This window comes from Dermacentor andersoni, chromosome 7, assembly GCF_023375885.2.
Source record: "Dermacentor andersoni chromosome 7, qqDerAnde1_hic_scaffold, whole genome shotgun sequence".
In the NCBI taxonomy this organism is placed as follows: Eukaryota; Metazoa; Arthropoda; class Arachnida; order Ixodida; family Ixodidae; genus Dermacentor; species Dermacentor andersoni.
Genome location: NC_092820.1, coordinates 81,554,316 through 81,560,271, shown reverse-complemented (window position 1 = coordinate 81,560,271; position 5,956 = coordinate 81,554,316). Strand labels below are relative to the sequence as shown.

Below are 5,956 nucleotides of genomic sequence, written 5' to 3'. Positions count from 1 at the left end.
GGGATTTATTTTGGGTAGGATGCCTGCCAGCCGCTAGTAGAAGAAGCGGCTTGGGGGAGGGGATGGGGGGCACGTCGGCATGTGACCGTGGTCAATGTCGACCTCCAGTGGATGTATGGGAAGTTTCCGCACCCTCGTACAGCCAGCCACCTTCGTAGAAAGCACGGTGGGGGCCGCGTTACTCGATCCATCATGGCCGCCGAACAATCGCTCAACTAGTGCCGCAACTTCCACTACGCCTGTCACATGGCACTGAACGTCACAGTACTCTTCTACATATCCATGGCTTGCTTTCAACTGCCCTGGTGCATCACAGAGGCCGTATACCCTCTTATTTACGAGGGCCAAGTTGGGATCGGTGCAATTATCTGACATTAGAAGCCTTGCGGGAACATATATCGTGAAGTAGCTGCGAAAACTGATCCCCCGTCCCCCTCTCTCGATAGGCGCAAGCCGGTATCACACAGCTGTCAGTTTCGCGTTTTCGTCATTGACGAAGGCCGATGCCTTTTCGTATCGACATTTGCACTGTACATTGCTATGTCATTTCACCACAACCTCGGATAAGATCAGACACGTACAGCCAAAGCTACGTCTTGCAATCCACTTTATAACATTCCTAAGACAGACATACGATGAGTTGATCAGCGCATCCACTTGTTACCACGCAAAAACACCACTGTTGGTAACTGACGGTCTCAGCAAAATTTTACGTTACCTAGCGCGATATCTCATGTCGACTTCACACGTGGCCAGAAAGTACCTAAACAGGAGACGAACAGAAATTTTTCCTGTCATGCTCCACGAGCATGCCATGCCGCCTGGGTCAAACCAGCCAAACCTCCCAATCCTTGCCCGCATTTTTTACAGTGAATGTGTATATGGCGAGGTTCTGGAAAAATTCCGTGCGTCTGTCGAGCCCTGTAGATCGAAAATTTCTCACCATACATGCACCGATCCCGAAGATAGTGTAATACCTGCCAGCCCCTGGCGCAGGTAAAGCCAGCTTTATGCACTCCGCCAACTTGCAAAAAGAAGTTTAATATCTTAAGCCAAAACACACCCGTATGAGATATTAAGGTGATAAGAACAGATACTACACTTTGACGCGCGTCGGCCATATCTACGTTCACACCACCCTCTCTTTTTTCGGCTCTCCAAATGCTTCCGTATCTCCTCTCCTTTCCTTCCGCTCTTCCGAGGTGGCGGTGCAGTAAGCTTCCTGCATGCCAGGACCGCGAGGGAAAAAAAACGCGAACCATCTATGTGGCTCCATTCACGTAAACTTGGAACGTTTCAGCGGAGCAACGTAAAGCTTTCACAGGAAATTTCTGTGGAAACAAGTTTGTGTGGCCTGTGTTGTGTATGACCGCTTGTGGTTTTCGAGTCACCTCGCAACTATCACTGCACTGCGGGACGGCGACCAATGCACGATCGCCTTGGCAACGAGGAAGCAATGTATGTCGTCCGAGTGCGGTGAGGTGCGCGTCCGTTCTACGTGCAGGGATTCATTAGGGAAAGGTGTGCCGCGTTTTACAACAATACATTGGTACCAGGCGCGTACCCAGAATTTTTTTTTTGGAGGGGGGGGGGGGGGCAACCTAAGGTAACTTTTCTATGCAAATGAGGGAGGGGGGGGTACCTCTATTAGTACAAATGTGAATAACGCCCACCATTCGCCATAAAAACGCGTAAACCCACAGAAGAGAAATGAAATAAGGTGTATTTTACACGTACGCCTGTGCGATACACCTCTCCTTTACTTGGCAAACAAAGAACCACGTCAAATGGACTGGCGCAGGAAAAAGCGCAGAAAGGACACTGCCAAGAACCAGTAAAGAGGCAAAAGCGTAAAATAAAGATTACTTTAGTAGAATAGAACTTAAAAAGAACAGCAGTTGGCAACAAAGGCACACGGACCGCGCGGAGTTAGGTTACTCCGCCAGCCAATCACAGAAGCAAACAAAATCTTCGTCATGCGGCCATTTCAATATGGCGTTGTACTTGATACCTACGGAGCGTCTGCTCTTCTTGAAGAGTCTTTTCATCGGCAGAAATAATGATGTGCGCAACAGACATGGACAAAAGGTATGGAGTCTTCAAAAGTCGTGGTGCGGTTCATTTCACTGCTCATGAAACTTCACTTCATTTACTCATGAAACTTCATTTTACTGATGAAACTTCACTGCCAACTGAAGTGAAACTTCACAACAAATAGTTGTAGCGAAGCCAAGCATGTTATTTCAGTTCAGTAAAGAATTAGGTATTCACCATTCCACCATATAGGCGAGGGAAAAGGCATAAAATTGCACGCTAATAAATTTATTTTTGTGGTTAGCGCCTTATTTGGGTAACAGAAAAAGTTTGAAGTACGAATTATTTGCAGCCTCGCGGAGGAACAGTGGCTGGCGGTGATGAGGGCGTGGGCGGGGCTTCATTGCAGACTTAAGTTGTATCGAACTATATGAGCGCTCTTTGAATTAGCTCTGGAAGAATTATACAGAAACATATATTTGCGGAACAATCACAGTACTTTTGGATCCCTCGTTTACTGCTGTAACAAGTGCCACAACCAACTCATATTGTTATTAGGGAAGTTACGTAACAATGCGTGGCCGCCAGTCGCGTACGACCGCGTATGGCGCAGGAAGCTGCGATTCTAGACGTACTGCGCCCACCGCGGAAGGTTGGAAAAACACCTACATAGGCACAGCAGAGACGTGGTTACTTTAGGCGGCCCTAATGATAACTGTAGAAGCGTCATTCAGAACACGCGGAATTGTCCTCCACTTCCGGCGGCGTTTTCTCTGTTAATATTTACATAAAGATATGTTGATCCATAAATAGTTTCATAAACAATGACTAAATTTCTTAATTTTCGCTTTTCCTTCCTGTTTGGCTGTTGTCTCGGCCCTCACCCTTAGTAGATCGCTTAGTATATCGCTTAACTCCTTGAGAGTCTTGTTTCCAGTTGCCAATTTTGCACGAAAAGTGCTGTACACTTAGGCAAAAGCCAGACGAGTTAACGGGTGCCAGTCATATTGCCTATGATCTTAAGGGTTATTGCAGGGTTTGATGATGGACGCTGTCTCGCATTATTTTATTTTCCACCTTATCTAACCCATATCACGGGTATATGGTTCCGAGGATCTGTCAGCGTCGCGGCGAGCCGTCACTCGAGGAAATAGTGAAACAAAAAGAAAAGTTAAACGCAGTTGCCATTTTCTCTGGCCGCAACTCGTTCCACGTGCATACAGACCAGCTGACCACGAACTGAATCCCTTTCCCGGTACGTGGATCAGTCTACACGAAGAAGGTTGAACTAACGAAGCAACAACGATGCGCGTGACCGTTGGATAGACGGTGACAACTGAATGCATCTCGAGTTAGTCGCGCGGACACCGAATTGATGAGGAAACTGGCCTTCCCATCCCAGGAGACGCCGACAGCTACCGCCATCCAAAAGAGTGAAAAAGGCAACAAAATATTGACCGCCGAATAGCTGTCACGTCTCAACATTTATTTGGCGGCGCTTTAGGAATGTGTGTGAGAAGTGGTGGCGTGGGTTGGGGAAGGGGGGGATTAAGGGGGGGTATGCGTCTTAATTTCGAGGGGGGGGGGCAGGCCCCCCCATGGGTACGTGCCTGATTGGTACGTATACGCCCCGGTGCCTCATTATCTTCTGAGGCTCAACATCGGGGAGGATTGCCTAGTCGCGCCTCGCCTTCCATTGATGTGCATACGACGTTTGACATAGATATATATATATATATATATATATATATATATATATATATATATATATATATAGCAATGGAGAATTCGTCATTAAGGGGCCCACATATACACAGCTTCGCTGGTCATCCACCTTCACAGAGTGGTACAGAATATTTTCCTTTCCTGCGATAGCTTGCCTCCTTACCGCTGTGGTGGCACCAGAGACAGTTGATGTCACAGCCGCAGCCTGATGACGGCCATGGTGGGGGTGAACGCCGCTAGCGCTTATTGGCGACGCCGGTTCCACGGTAGTGGCACTTCCTGGTGAGGACAGTTGCCCGGTGACGAGTGTTCCCCGCGGTGCAGGCTGTTCCGCGGTAGGGCTACCAGGCGAATGTGCGGATTCGGGGCTTCCCGCACCACTCGTGGACACGTGGTTCAGATCAGCTGGGGAAACAATTACGGCCGGCGGGGCGACTGAGGATGGCACGGTGCCACCCTCCACCGTCTTCTGCCGGGAATGGTGACGTCGCGCGCTTCTCTTGCCCACGTCCTTCGACATCACGACCTGCGTGAGGTAAAACAGCAAGTTCGACATAGAAGGGGGCCCGCATTCTCTCATCCAACCTCTACGAAGATAATTCCGCCAGAGCCTTTGCAAAGGTATAAGCGTGGCGTTCTTGATACAAAAAACAGGAACCGAATCATCCTCAGTCTCCCTGCGCCAGAATTTCCATTAACTTCCACTGTGTCTGTTCGTTTCATTACATATAGCTTTTACAGCTTCAGACATTTGTGGAAAGCTCTGTTCGGCGTTCGTGTTGCAAACTGAGCGCTCCCTTCACAAATAAAGATTGTGCTCTGTCCTAGACTAAGCTGGACTGGATACCTTTTAAAGCGAAAGCTTTACTAGCCGCGAACTAGCGATTTCGCCGTGGCCGGGCTCCGAGGAGGCACATGACATCGCATCGCGTTCCTCGTCGTTGCGTTCGCCTCCGCTCGCTTCGCCAGCTGCGCCGCATGCCTGATAACATGTCGGAGGGTTGAAAAGGAGAGCTCGCGTGCGCCGCAACCGCCGGTGAGGCGGCAGTACGGAGGGCGACAATTCTGATAAGCAGCAGGAGGCCTGGAATCGACATCGGAACGAGACGAAGAGGAAACGAATCGCCCAGGAAACAGACGAACTGCGCGCCGAACGACTGGCTAAACACCGCAACATAGCTAGACAACCAGACTAACCTGGACTTGCAATCAAGATTAACCAAGGCTAACCATGCAATGCCTTAGCTTTCGCTACGTATATCCTGGCATAGCCGATCTAAGCCACTGCTATTTTTTTTTCTAATCTAATGGCGTTATAGCCGGACTTCGCTCACTTTAGCGGTATGGCACTTCTCGACAAAACAATAAAGGTCGTTAACCATGGCAGTGCCACCTAACCCCAGGCACGTCGCACTCAACGTCGTATTTATTGTCGTACTTGGTGCAGCATCGCTAACGGGTAACGTTCAAATGCGTTGGCCTGCCACAAAATGTTAATCGGGTACGGTCCTAGCCATATGGCGCGTGGTGACATCGAGAATAGAAAGAACCCGTGACAACTATAGCTGTAAAAGGTGCTGAAGGCGTACCTCTTAATCCTGCTGATTCAATGGTGTGCAGAGCGTCGCCGACTGGAACGCGACTCGTTCTTCTTCGATGCTCGTGGCGCGTGCTTGCGTGTGCTTGCACGGGCTGGTGCTGCTGGTCTGGTGATGATGTTGATGGTTTAGCTCTTGAATAATACAATGTGCAGTCGCGATCAAAAGTTAGGCGACGAAAGGGGCCGCGATATCTCTCCCCCAGCCTAGGCATTCCGGCTTAAATCATAAGCTGGCATCATATTAAACCAATTCCAGGGGTCCTATAACGTAAAACTATTCCAATCTGTTTTGATTGCAATCTCCTGACGTCGAATTTTCGTAACCACCGGCGCAAGCATCTCGCGGTAACTCGCAGCGTTGTTTGAAAAGCCCAGTCAAACGGTCTCCAGGCTTCTGTTTGCTTTCAAAACGACTAACTTTGCCTACATTGAGCGTTTTTCTTATCTAATTAGCCCCGTTTACATGAATGCGACAGTGGCGCATCGCATTTCCAAGCGCATTTGGGAAAGGCGATGCGACACCGTTTACATGTAGCGCATTACCCCTAGCGAGAACGTAGTGCCACATGGTGTCGTATAAGGGATGTGCAGCCGACT

The 5,956-nt window shown here is 49.2% G+C and overlaps 1 pseudogene; it reads right to left on the bottom strand.

Annotated features, from left to right (window-relative positions):
- Positions 1-943: 943 nt before the first annotated feature.
- LOC126535026 (U2 spliceosomal RNA) lies at positions 944-1,121 on the bottom strand (annotated as a pseudogene).
- Positions 1,122-5,956: the final 4,835 nt, after the last annotated feature.